Raw genomic sequence first — 14,680 nt, 5'->3', positions numbered from 1 at the left:
AGGGCATGCTGCCATTCATGATAACAAAGCTGGACTTTGAGGGCCTAATGTTACGTGAAATAAGACAAATTGAGAAAGATAAATACTGTAGGATACTCTTATATATGGAATCTATAACAGCTGAACTCCAAGAAACAGAGACTAGAATGGTGGTTACCAGGAGGCGGGGGATGGAAGACATTGATAAAAAAAATACAGTCTTCTAGTTGTAAGTTGAGTAAGTTCTAGGTATCTAATATATAGCAGAGTAATTACAATAATACTATATTATATAGTTGAAAGTTGCTAAGAGAATAGATCTTAAATGTTTTCACTGCATAAAAGAAATGGTAATTATGTGGCATGATGGAGGTATTAGCTAATGCTATGGCGGTAATCATTTTGCAATAGATAAATGTATCAAATCAATACATTGTACACCTTTTACTCACAGAGTGTTTTATGTTAATTATGTCTCTGTAAAATGGGAGGGGTAAGGAATGGAGAAAAAATAGGTAAATTAAAAAAAAAGAAAGACAAAGGAGTCAATCTGCAAAGCTCCTAGGATAAGCATACAGGGGATCAGTAATAGCTAGAAGAAAGCCATTCCAGAGTCATTGTGGCTGAAGCAGTAAGTGAAAAGGAGAGTAGTCTAAAACTTAGTAGGAGCCAGATTATGTATAGGCTCACTAGACATGCTGAGAAGATTGATGGTTGATATCAGTATATCCTGGTAAGACTTGATTCTTTACATGATTAACAATGCCCTTGACACATGTGATCTACTGTCTACATATTAGTTTGTAAAAAACACTTCCAAAAGAGACAAAAACTAAAAAGTCTTTTTTCCCCAATCATAACAAAATTGATTTAAAAAGCATTCTGTTCAAGAGGTCACAGGAAGTTTAACTTAAAATTAAACATATTTGTAAAGTAACTTCCTAACAAATTTAACTAGGCAAACATACTTCATCAGAAAATAAACTGACAAACAGAACTCTATGCATATAAAATTACAAAGATACAGTTTCAGTGAATTACAAGTCAGGATCTCAGAATGTGTGATCTCAAAGTTAATGGAATCTAGAGAGATATCCATCAAAAGCATAACAACTCAGATTCAGATAAACAGTACCACTGAATAGTAGAGCTTTTCAGATCATATCTACATATTATTGTGCTTTATTATAGGATCCACAGATTGAAAAAAAGAATAAATAGATTAATTTTTAAAAGGACAAGAATGCTAGAATTATCTGCAGACATACAAAGGACAACATAAACACAGCAGCCATATAAACCACCGCAGAGACTGAGAAAAATTGAAGAGTGAATAGAAACAGTCTGTAGCAAGTAGAGCCATCCAGTGAAATATCAGGAATTAAACAGAGGGTGAAGTACACGCTATCAGTAAAGGGGATCTTGAGCTAGGCCGATATTATATTTGATGAACCTCATTTTCCCTTTCATTTTTTTTATTTATTTTTTTATTTATTTATGATAGGCACGCAGTGAGAGAGAGAGAGAGAGAGGCAGAGACATAGGCAGAGGGAGAAGCAGGCTCCATGCACCGGGAGCCCGACATGGGATTCGATCCCAGGTCTCCAGGATCGCGCCCTGGGCCAAAGGCAGGCGCCAAACCGCTGCGCCACCCAGGGATCCCTCATTATCCCTTTCAAATCATCATTTCATGATGATTTTCACTCAACAAAATAAAAGAATATAGCAAAAATATAGTAGTATTTTTGCAAAGTAGCAATATAAAAATAATAGATATACTGTTCAGGTTAAAGGAGAACTGAATTTTATAGCCATATTTTTAAAACTTTAACTGGGCAAAATCCACATGAGGTTATGGAAGGAAGAATATCTAACTAAGAAACGTCCGTGGACTTACAAATATATATCTTAAAACTCAACACATCTTCACATCTCCAAAATACAAATCTTCTCTATAAAGCATTTAAGAGGCAGCAATGCAGTTTTTGCTGAAAATTTTCAGTTATAAAAAAGAAGGTACATTACCTAGTACAGAGCAAACAATTTAATGATAATTAATGATATTTCTCCTCTCTCCCCAAAATCCCTCTTTACTCTTGGCTTCCATGCTTCTTTCCACCCTTCTCATCAGCTTTTAAAATTTTCTCAGGCTTGAGTCTCTCCTTCCAACTACTTATAACTCCATATGGTTTTTGGATTTTAGTGATTAACTACTTAGTAAAATTCTAATCCCTTGATATGTATCCTCCAAATTATGATTTAGTATCATTTTGATGTTTATAAAAAGCTATTGAGGATCCCTGGGTGGCACAGCGGTTTGGCGCCTGCCTTTGGCCCAGGGCACGATCCTGGAGACCCAGGATCGAATCCCACGTCAGGCTCCCGGTGCATGGAGCCTGCTTCTCCCTCTGCCTGTGTCTCTGCCTCTCTCTCTCTCTCTCTGTGTGACTATCATAAATAAATAAAATTAAAAAAAAAAAAAAAAAGCTATTGAACACAGAATGACTCTGTACTCAAAAATCCTCAGGGTAACTTGTAAATTATCAAAAACCTTATCCTGCTTAATTTTATTATTTTTTTCATTTACAAGTCTAATTATGGTATTTATTAAATATAAATTCACTTTTTAAAAATATTTAATAATTTTTCATATCATCACATTTCTAGTTAAGTGTAGGCTTCCACTTAAGCTTTTGTTGTTAAGTCAAAATCCACATATTTATTTGCATTGGTACTACAGCGAAGCAAAATTTGCCACCCCAGAATGTGTCTCTTAGTTTGCATGTGGATTATTTTAGGCTGATTATTTTTTAAGAAACAGAAGACTCAGGAAAAACCTTTGACATTCCCACTAGCTGCCTGAAAAAATTAGCTGTTCCAGAAAGGGAGATATTACCATAGATAAGTATAGCACAATATAAACTAGCTCTAGTATACAAGGAGGAATTTAGCAAAGTCTGTTAAAATTCCTATGTTCCATTGTTTCTGTATGGCCCAGCAAACATTTGTTTACCAAACATTTACACTTTTTCATTTTTTTATTTTTTTTTAAGTTTTTTATTTATTTATCATAGTCACACACAGAGAGAGAGAGAGAGGCAGAGACATAGGCAGAGGGAGAAGCAGGCTCCATGCACCGGGAGCCCAACGTGGGACCCGATCCCAGGTCTCCAGGATCACGCCCTGGGCCAAAGGCAGGCGCTAAACCGCTGCGCCACCCAGGGATCCCCACACTTTTTCATTTTTACCTACCTGTGAATTACCCTCCTTTCTTTTGAAATCCCAGCCTACTTCCCATTCCTCCTTAGTTCAGGATAACAATATACCTCATTTTGTCCAACTATCTTTAGAATCTCTTATTTATGTGGACTCCCTGTGTACAGGTTAATTTTCTCCTGTTAATGTCTCATGTCAACTTAATTCTTAGACCAGCGAAAAGGACTACCAAAGGTAAAGTAAAATATTTCTTCCCCAAAAGTACTTATGAGATGGTAATAAACTACACAATATAAGTAGGAATTGCTAATAAATTTACTAACTAAAATGTATAGTACATGATTAAAAACACTTATGTACATACATTATTTTTACAGAGGGGAAAATGGTTGTCTTATATATTGTGGAATCATAATTTCAACTTAAAATCTGTTAATTATAAAAAATACTATTAATCTGGGTTTTCCCACAAAGAAGTTAAAACTAAGCTGTACTAAAAACAAAAACAAACCAAAAATAACTTAAACTGTTCTAAAAATATTTATTTTTTATATATTTGTTTATTTATTCATGAGAGACACAGAGAGGCAGAGACACAGGCAGAGGGAGAAGCAGGCTCCCCACGGGAGCCCGATGTGGGACTCGATCCCAGGACCCTGGGATCATGACCAAAGCTGAAGGCAGACGCTCAACCACTGAGCCACCCAGGCCTCCCTCTAAAAATATTTATACAAAATATGAAGACCAGAGACTTTCCAAGAAGCCAGAGTATTATGAAAACAGGAAATTAGTATGGCTTTTAAAATTCTCCAACATATTAAAGGCTATAAAACACATGTACATCTTTTAAAGACCCCTTCCTTGGCCAAACTTGAAAAAGTCTCCTCTGAGTCATTTTTTTGACCTGGCCCCAACCTTGGGCTCTGTTCTTAGCCCTAAATTCAATGTTAGCAGGAAAGCTGCTGAGTCAATTTAGTTAAATACCCTACCTTGGTATATTATCACTCTGGATAGCTGATCAAATTTCTCATTCACCACCCTCAATATCTTACTTCTGCAGCCTGCCTTCAGCAATAATCTTACTGAATTGGTCTAGAAAAAAATTCCCCTAACCATGTTTCCTCCTAGTCATTTTCCATCCACTGACCCATATTCTTTTCCTTAGCTATAAATCTCTACTTGTCCTTGTTCTATTTGTAACTAAGCTCACTCTTTCTCCCCTGTTGTAAAACCCTACCACAGCAGTTCCTCTTCAATAAAGTCTTCTTTCCCATCTTTCACAACAATAATGAATAATTATTTTTTAACACACGAGGTTAAAGAAGACATAGTGCCTAATCTTTACTTAAATCTTTCTAAAATTTATAATGAGAAGTTAAACATAATGTCTTAGCATATTTGGGCAAGAACCATTTACAGAGCATATAGTTTAGAATCCAGTAAAACAAAAACAGAAACAAAAAACAGAATCATCATAGATATTGCAAGGTCTACATCTAGGTAAACTGATACATGCTAGAGAGAAGGAGATTGAGAAGGAAATGAAATCTACAGCTGGTACTATAAATGATGCAATTGTTTTCTCATATTGCATTGTTTCTCAAAGTGTGGTCTCTAGAGTGCTTCTCAAATTCTAATGGGCAGACAACAACTAAGAATATTATTAAAAGTTCAGATTTGAACAAAAACACTAATTCAAAAAGCAATATGCAACTCTGCGTTTATTGCAGCATTATTTACAATAGCCAAGACATGGAAGCAAATTAAGTGTCTATCAATAGACAAATGAATAAGGAAAATGTTGCATACACAACGGAATATTATGCTGCCAAAAACAAACAAACAAACAAAAAAAAAAACATGAGATTTTGCCATCTGAGACAACATGGATGGACCCAAAGGGTTTTATGCTGAATGAAATAAGTTAGACCTATAAATATAGGAAACAAACTATAGATGGGAGATGGGATGCCAGATGGGAGAAGGATGGGTGGGGTTGGACAAAATGGGTAAAAGAGAGTAGGAGCTGTAGGCTTCCAGTTACGGAATGAACAACTCACAGGAATAAAAGGCACAGCATAAGGAATATAATCACTGATAAATTAATAGGGATGCATGGGGACAGATGGTAGCTATATTTGCAGTGAACATAGCATAATGTACAAACTTGTTCAATCACTATGTTGTACACCAGAAACTAATGTAATATTCTGTGTCAACTATACTAAAAAAAAAAAAAAATTCAGATTCAGATTCAGTGTCCTGGAAAAAGTTCTGCTTGTCTGTCTGTCTGTCTTTTTTCTTTCTTTCTCTTTAAAGGTTTTATTTATTTATTTATTTATTTATTTATTTATTTATTTAGAGCACTTGTTAGCGGGGAGAGGACAGAAGGAGGAGGAGGAGGACAAGTGTGGAGTCTGATGCTGGGCTTGATCTCAATCAGAGATCATAGAGATTATAACCCAAGCCAAAATCAACAGTCAGCCATTCAACTGAGTGAGCCACCCAGGTGCCCTGATTCTGCAGTTCTAACAAATTCCCAGGTGATGCTGGTTCTTCTAGTCTTTGGATAAGACTTTGAGAAGGAAAACACAGAGAACTGGGATTCATCAGGCTTTCTCCTTAAGAGGGTGAGTCACCCAAACCAATGCCAGATTCTGATTCAGCAGATCCAAAGGGAGTCATAGGAATCCACATTTTTTTTTAATTTTTATTTATTTATTATAGTCACAGAGAGAGAGAGAGAGAGAGAGAGAGAGAGGCAGAGACACAGGCAGAGGGAGAAGCAGGCTCCATGCACCGGGAGCCCGACGTGGGATTCGATCCCGGGTCTCCAGGATCGCGCCCTGGGCCAAAGGCAGGCGCTAAACCTCTGCGCCACCCAGGGATCCCAGGAATCCACATTTTTAATAATACCCCCCCTCCCACTGGTGATTCTCTATGAATTCTAAAATCTGAGAGGTATAAAAAGAGCTGGAAGAGGATTTGGGAATGGATTTGCTACAAATTAACAATAGCCTTCTTCTTAGCTCCCAGAGCTTTACACTTTAAGGATGTCCTTGATGTTAACTTTCACAGGATATCATAAGAATAAAAATGTTAAGCAATGAGATTGCAAAATGATTTGCTCAGAGCCCTCTACCCCCCTGGGGATGGACCTAAGCCATTAAAAACAAGTTAAGTGGTAGAAATTGAGTGGAAATAAGTTCTAAACCCTCAGGAAGCAAAAAGGTTAATTAGCAGGGTTAGTCTTGGATCCAGAGCTGTGTCTCTGTTCAATACTTTTGTTAATGATCTGGAAAAGAAGGTGAAGTTTTAAAATTTACAGAAAAATTTATTTTAATTTTCTTGAGATTAAGGCAATTGGTTGAATTCCAAATGACCTAACAATATAAGGTAATTAAGAAACACAAAGGTTGATAAAATCCACTTAAAATATGTAAAGGCAAAGCACAGTTAAAAAATAAATTCAAATTACTCATACACATTGATGAGCTCTGAACTAAATGTAATTTTCTCAGGAATAAGATTTATGTATCTCTTTGTGCAATTCAATGAAGACATTTGTTCACTACCTAGAGGCAATAAAAATGGAATGAGGTATTAAACCATATTAAAAGAGGCCAGAAATAGGACACACATATTATAATACTTCAATTTATGAATCAATAATATCTTTTTATCTTAACTATAGTGCTATAGTAGTCATCTTAGTCTAATCATCTTTAGGAGGCTATATGAAAAAAAAAATAAAGAACCAGAAAGCAATAAGAAACTATTATACTTACAAGGAAAATGAGGCACTCTATCGTAAAAGATTAAAGGATATATTTAGTTGAGAAAGGGAAAATTAAAAGGATATGTAATAGTATATAAAATAATGAATACTAATGGCAAAACTAATTGAGCACTCTAATTTATCTATATTTCCAAAGACCATTTGCTAGTAATAGAAAAAATATAACCAATTATATTAGTAGGTAGACAAATATTACCAATAAGGGTATATTGGTTCTTAACAATGTCCTTCTTTGAAAAAATCCATTGTAAAGGGTATTGTATTATCTAGGTAAATAAGATGACAGAAAAAGATTAGAAGACATTTTTAAAAAATAATAGATTATAACTATATCTGCAGGTGATGTGCAGTTTACTCAATAATATAACCAGTTGGAAGTAGAAAGGTGATTTTTCTTTTGACTATTCCTCTACTTTGCAGTATAGAAAAAGAAAAAAGTGGAATTAAAAAAAAAAAGATTCATGTTTCAACCTGATAAACAAGGTGGGTCTAATTATTTGCATTTACTGATTCTAAAAAAAAAAAACCACAACTTTAAAAATTCATTTATTAATTCTTAAAATACATTTAAAATTAAGTAGGTGTCACTAAAAAAACCCTATGCGATTATAACCACTCATTCATTAAATAATGCCTACTATGTGCCAGTAATTGTGCTATATGCTGGAAATAAACTGATGAACATGAAAGATTTCCTGATTTCATCAAGCAAATCCTACAGACAGTTATACTTCGGAGTGAGAAGTGGTACAAGAGACAAAGTATATGAGTTTATAATGATATAGGAACATACAGAATAGACACATAATCCAAATTTGAGGAATCAGATAAAGCTGAAATGGGGAAAAATGTTATTCAAGTGAAAGACACCAAGGTTAGCTTGATCAATATAATCAATTACATGGTATATTTTTGCAAATGAAAGCAGTTCAATACATCCAAACTAAAAATGAGGTCGGAAAAGAGGCTAGGGAGATCAACAAAGGCCTGGTCATGCATACCATAAGGGTCTGCATTTTATCCTGAGAAAGATGAGAAACTCTTGAGTGTTTTTAAATCAGTAGAAATATATAATTAAATTTTCACTATAGAAAGTACTCTGTCTGCAGTGTGGAATGCAGATTGGGGGTCAGGGATGGGGAGAAAGACTAAAGCCTGAGAGTTTATACGGTTTACATGGAGTTGATGATTATGGATAAGGTATTGATACTGAGAATGAATAGAAGCAGACAAATTAGAGAAATGGTTAGTGAGTAGAATCAACAAGTTTCTAAGTGATTGATGGGGATGATAGTAGTAAAACTTTTACAAAAGAAAATGATGTATGCACTTGCTTAGAATTTGAAGACAGTTTTTGTTTCTAAGTAGGAAAAAAAGTTGACAAATTTGATGGTATTAAAAGAAATGCAAGATATGTTAGATATAATTTCATCATTCTTTTTAAATTTATAATATCTGAGACTGTGCTGTACATATTGACAATTTTATTGAAAATGTATCATGTATTAAAATTTCCCTACTATGCCAGCTTATAAAAAGTAGTTCAATTTAAAATGTGTCTTTTTTATTGTGAGATTTTACTGTAGTTGTAATATGTCCATCACTATAATGTTGAATGACGTAACTAATATAGTATTCTATTTCTATTGTCATATTCTGAAAAAACTCTAGTTTTACTAGAAATAGCATACAAGAGAGTCAGGTTGATGAATAAACATATTGAAAAGGGCCTGTCTCAAGAGGGAGCATAATGTGTTTTAAGAAACTGACAAAGAGCTTGTATGGATGGAGTGTAGAAAACAGGAGGATGGAGGGAAGAAAGGTGAGCTAGGACCACTAGAAGACATTGAGATAGGTTAAAGAGAATTATAACTCTGGAAAAGCTGGATTTGTGAGCTTATTAGACATCTAACATATGACTGTACTCAATATATGAACTGAAATAAGATGAATTCTGATATGGTATTAGGAATGACTTTTGTAGTGAACAGACCAGAACAGTTTATCACTCTGTTTACCAACTTGTGGTCCTAGCATATTAGTTAGCCTAGCTAAGTTATGTCTTTATAAAGTTAGAAAAAGATATACATGATACTACTGTTATAAGAATTATATGAGCTAATATATTATTTTATATATTATAAATGCCTAGGCCTAGTAAAACCTAAAGAATAGTTGAGAATGGCAATGTAATTTTTATGACTCGTTCAAATTTAATTTCACTATATCTAAATGAATTAAGGTCACTTTAAAATAGCCTGATTTATTTTTTCATAAATAGCTTTTGAGGTCTGGAAATAAAGGTGACCTTGAATTTGGAGTGTGAATACCTGGCTTAAGTCCTAGTATGTATCTTATTAGTATATATGGATGTAGGAAGTTGAATTGTGCTCCCTATCCCCTCCAAAATAATCTGTGAATGTGACCTTATTTGGGAAAAAGATCTTTCCTGATATAATTAAGTTCAGAGTATTGAGATGAGATCATCTTGGATTAGGGTGAGTCCTAAATCCAATGATAAATGCCCTTACAAGAGAAGTCCATGTTGAAAACTAAAGGGTTGTATGAAGATGGAGGCAGAGATTGGAGTCATGCTTCTCGGAGCTACCAGAAGCTAGAAGAGGCATGAAAGGATTCTGATCTATAGTTCTCAGAAAAAGGAAGGCCCTGCTGACACCTTGATTTCAGAGTTTTGGTCTCTAGAACTGTGAAACAATTTCTGTTGTTTTAAACCATCAAGTATGTGGCAATGTATTATGGCAGCCCTTGAAAACTAATACAGTGTATTCCTGGCTTTGAACAAATTGTATAACCTATATGAACCTCTATTTCCTTCTCAATAAAATTATAAAATTATACCCTGTCACATAGGGTTGCTGTGTTGATTAGCCTGAAAGATGTACATAAAAGTATTTTTAAACTATGAAGTACTACTCAGGTCTAAATGCTTATTATGTTTTCTAATCTGTTGATGAGGTTTTTAATAAATGTTTTGTTTTGTAGGATGTTAAAAAAAGACAAAAGAATGGTATATTTAATGTTTATCATCTAGTCAGGGAATGATATCATATGCCTAGGATATAAATAAAGAAAAAGAATAATGATACATGAAAAGTTTAATCTTATAAATAAAACCACTGGCATATGTGAAGCAAAAGAAGGACACAGAGCAACCAAGATGTTCTTCAGTAGAAGTGAAGAGATGAATAAACTGGTATACAAACAATGATATATCATTCAACACTTAAGAAATGATCTATTAATACATGAAAAAATATAGAAAATTTCAATGCATATTAATATGTGGAAGAAGCCAATTTGAAAAGGCTACATACTGTATGATTCCAACCATATGACATTCTAGGAAAGGTAAAACTATGGAGACAATAAAACAATCAGTGGATGCCAGGGATTAGAAACAAGAGAGAAATGAATAGTGGAGCACAGAGGATTTTCAGGGCAGTGAAACTATTTATTATATTATAATGGTGGATCCCAAGGTGGCTTAGTCAGTTAAATGTCTACCTTTGGCTCAGATCATGATCCCAAGGTCCTGGGATCGATCGAGCCCCACGTTGGGTTCTCTGCCCAGTGGGGAGCCTGCTTCTCCCTCTCCCTCTGCCTGCTACTCTGCCTACTTGAGCTCTCTCGCGCTCTCTAATAAGTAAATAAAACCTTTTTTTTTTAAAAAAATTGTGGATCCTTGTACTTAAAAACTTATCCAAAACTATAGAATTTATAACACCATTGTACAAGAGTATACTGCAATGTAAACTATGGACTTTGGGCCATCATGTTGTGTCAATGCAGGCTCATCCTTGGTAACAAATGTGCCACTCTTCTGGGCATGTTGATAATAGGGGAGGCTATTCATGTGTGGGGATAGATAAATATACAGGAAATCTCTGTACCTTCTGCCCAATAGTGATCTGAACCTAAAACTTCTTTAAAAAATAAAATATATTAAGAACAAAATGAACCAAAAAAGCTAATAAAATTATTATAAATAAACTAAAAGGAAAAAAGTTTACAAAGGAGAGTGGCGTATAATATGAAATAGCCTAGTTTAAGAAAATCTTATGCTAGTTCTATATTTGTTTACCATCACATATGAAACATTATATCACTAATAATTGTAATTGTCTATGTTGTCAATGCTACTCACTGTAACGAATGTGGAGAACGTGTCTCTAATGATTTTTAAAAGGGAAGTCAGTTCACTTTAAAATTAATAAAAGTCTAAATGTTCTATGATTATAGAATAAAGGTAGTGAATGAAGCTATTTTTAAATAGAATCAGTGGTGCTGAGCTATATCTGTGTAACAGGGCTTTCAATTTGCTCAGACTGTCCACACAACTAAATGCAACACTGCCATTTCTGAGAATTTTTTACTTATAGTTTCTTCTTAGAATGTAATTTCATAATTAGTTTTGATCAACATCTACTATTGATTTTTTCAGTTTGCCTTAGAAAAAAACAAATTTCAATCTCTACTGAATATCTCCATAGGAGATCTAAATTCTGGTCTCTGCTCTCTCATTAATAGCTGTGTGACTATAGTTATTAATATGTAAATTATAATTTCAAAATGAGGAGCTCCTACTCACATACCTAAATAAACTAATACATTATTACCAGAAAACTTTTTCTAGCTGTCTTTGACAGATGTCAAGTATGTAAGTTAGTTCAGGGAAGCATTCAAGCTGTTAGAAAGGTTTGGTCGGGGGCAGCCTGGGTGGCTCAGCGGTTTAGTGCCACCTTCAGCCCAGGGCCTGATCCTGGAGACCTGGGATCAGTCCCACTTTGGGCTCCCTGCATGGAGCCTGCTTCTCCCTCTGGCTGTGTCTCTGCCTCTCTCTCTTTCTCTCATTCTGTCTCTCTCTCTCTCTTTCCCTCATGAATGAATAAATAAAAAATCTTAAAAAAAAAAAAAAAAAAGAAAGGCTTGGTGGGTCCCTCATAGTTACTTGCTTATGGACACTTTCACCACCAATCAGAAATTGAGGTAATTCTTACTGTGCCCAGTAAATGCATTTAAGAGATGACTAAAAGCTTAAAGGCCTAATCAATGTTGTATGATATTATCTAGATTCCTAGTATCTCTTAATAACTAGGGTGATGAGAGGATATAAACAATGTTAAATTCAATGGAGATAAATATGAAGACATGTTTTTAAGGAATACAAATAGAACACAATAAATATATAAATTAGGTTACTGTATGTCAAAAAGATTTGGGGGCTGTCTACAAGCCCTACTGGTATGAAGAATGTAATGGGACTACAAGAAAGAGAATCTAAACTTAGTCCATATACATAAAAGAAACATATTGTATAGCCAGTATTCAAATCAAGACTAATGCGGATTCCATTCTATTTGCATAGCTCAGACATATTAGTGTAAACTGGGGCAAATTACTTCACCTCTATTGGTTTCAGTTTCTTTATCTGTAAAATACCCGTAGTAAAAGCACTTACCACATACAGTTATTATAAGAAGTAAATAAATATATGAGAAGCACTTAGATTAGTTCTTGTATAGAGTAAGAACTAAAAAATATTTATAATATAAGGAAATACATTAGTAATTAAAATCATGATGGGTCAAAAAAAAATCATGATGGGTCTAGAAAATGATGGGACAATAATTTTCCTAGTCAACTGGTGTTTACTTCTGTCCCTTCCTTGTTCAGTTTTGGCCAGCTCTGATTTTTACTTCCTGCCTTTTTGTCTTTCTGTGACTGGGTATCATATCAAAGGAAAAACCAATTCTTAAGTTATCAAAATGTTATTTTTCTGCTACTTTAAAAGAAGTAACCCTATAAAATAAATTTTATATCTTAAATTTATATTTGCTAATATTTGGAATATTTTTAGAATTTAAAACCTTAAAAATCCATGAAAACCATATGAAGAAATATTGTTTCTTTTGGGAGACAAATGTAATGTAAAGAAGAAAAAATGAAATATATTGAGTTTCAGATATTAATACTAACATTGGAGCAAATAGGAGAACACACTTTTTTCAAGTTCTCAAAAGCATGCTAGCAGTTGCTCTCCCTGAAAGTGAAATCATTTTATTCACTATAACTAATATCTGGACCCTGAGTCTTGAAAAAGGTCAAGCCATGCTATGAGTAATGTTTTAAAGCAAATCAAGCCAGACTGATACTCTTAACTCTTAATCACTTTCCATTAGAGTAATAACTTGCAATCATAAGGCTCTTTTCCATGGAGCCTTTTTCTGAATAATCTACCTCCATTATTATAGAAGTAGGTGACAATGCTCCTCTTTATAGTTTTCAAGTACGTCTCTAATTTTCTCCATTGTGGAAGCAGTTAATGGCTTATTTTCTTTCTTTATGACATGAATGTTAATAGCAAGGATCTGTGAGATAAGTGACTAAATCCTAAATGAGTCGTTTCGTTGGAAACATTCCAAATCATGGCAGAAAATGAAATTGTTTTTGTTTTTTACTACTTTGTCTTGTATTAGGGTATCCTGGCATTTCATTTTTTGTTACAAAATAATATATTGCTGCAAATGCTTAGGAAAATAATCACCAAAGAAAACAATCACCAGACTAATGTAGACACAGTGATTTACCCAAGTTATCCCTTTTTCATCATAACCAAAGATTACTAAATTTCTTCATGTGACACTGAGATATGCTATATTGTTTCATGAATGTAGGTTGTAAACTACTCAAATTATTCATTCATTCTAGGACTTCTTTTATTTAAACACCATTGCTAGATCACCTCTTTAATTACAAATCCTCAGTATTTACTTTTATTTTTGATAAAAAGGACTCTGGGTATATATGAAAGAATGTTGGACTGGGTATCAGATAACTAGCTTCAAATTTAATCTGTTGCTCAAGTTCTGTGATATCTTTAGAAAATCCCTCTACCTCTCTTGAATCTCCTCATCTTTATAAGACTATTTTGTTAATCCCCAAGTTGCCCTGATCAATAGCAGACCCTTCTGATAACTGTGGCACAGACTCCCTCTCTTGAATCTGGATGATTTTCTCTTTGAGCTAGGCCATTTAATAGCATCTGCAAACCAAGCCTGATGACCATAATACACTGTTTTTCTCAGTACTGGCTCCATCTCATTATCCCAACTTTAAGGCTAAGGTAATTGAGAACTCTGTGGTATGAGACAGTTCATATATTCAAGTTCAACCTCAACTCACCACTTCCTAACAGTTCTAAGGTCTGTATTTAATTTCTTATCCCAAAACAGTAATACAGGACAGATTAGGAGCAGCATAAGAAAATAGTCTCTTAGAAATGGGTGAGTGAGACAGAAACCTAACATTAAAGATGGGAGACAACAAACACAAACTCTTGCTCTGGGTAAGTCATTATTACCTACTTGTGTCACTCCATCAGCTGTGTCTATTTTTCATTCCACAAAGGTCTTTATGGTTCCATATTTTTTAACATAACACATATCCTTTTCCTGAGCATTATAAAGCACGAGAGAGTCTTATCTTGCTTCAGATTCCAGTATGATTTTTTAAAACCTCTAAATGAGCAGAGTCATTCTTAGGTATCTCCAAAAAAGAGCTAATTTGAGTGATTAAAATATATTTATGGCAACTGGTAACATCTCCTGCATACATCTGCAGAAATACAGAGATTTTATTGCACAACTATTAGACAAAGCACTCTTC

The 14,680-nt window shown here is 34.2% G+C and overlaps 1 protein-coding gene across 23 annotated transcripts in view; it reads right to left on the bottom strand.

Annotated features, from left to right (window-relative positions):
- Positions 1-14,680, bottom strand: part of STPG2 (sperm tail PG-rich repeat containing 2) — a 531,806-nt gene that overhangs the window by 86,434 nt on the left and 430,692 nt on the right. For 2 of the 23 annotated variants that reach the window (XR_005382812.1, XR_005382811.1), the window contains one exon: positions 14,380-14,629. The exons of the other annotated variants lie outside the window; for them this stretch is intronic. The gene's annotated coding sequence lies outside the window, so the exon portion shown is untranslated. The remainder of the gene's footprint in view (positions 1-14,379; positions 14,630-14,680) is intronic. 23 annotated transcript variants of the gene reach the window in all.

Source organism: Canis lupus, chromosome 32, assembly GCF_011100685.1.
Source record: "Canis lupus familiaris isolate Mischka breed German Shepherd chromosome 32, alternate assembly UU_Cfam_GSD_1.0, whole genome shotgun sequence".
NCBI lineage: Eukaryota > Metazoa > Chordata > Mammalia > Carnivora > Canidae > Canis > Canis lupus.
This window is presented reverse-complemented; position numbering and strand designations above follow the sequence as displayed.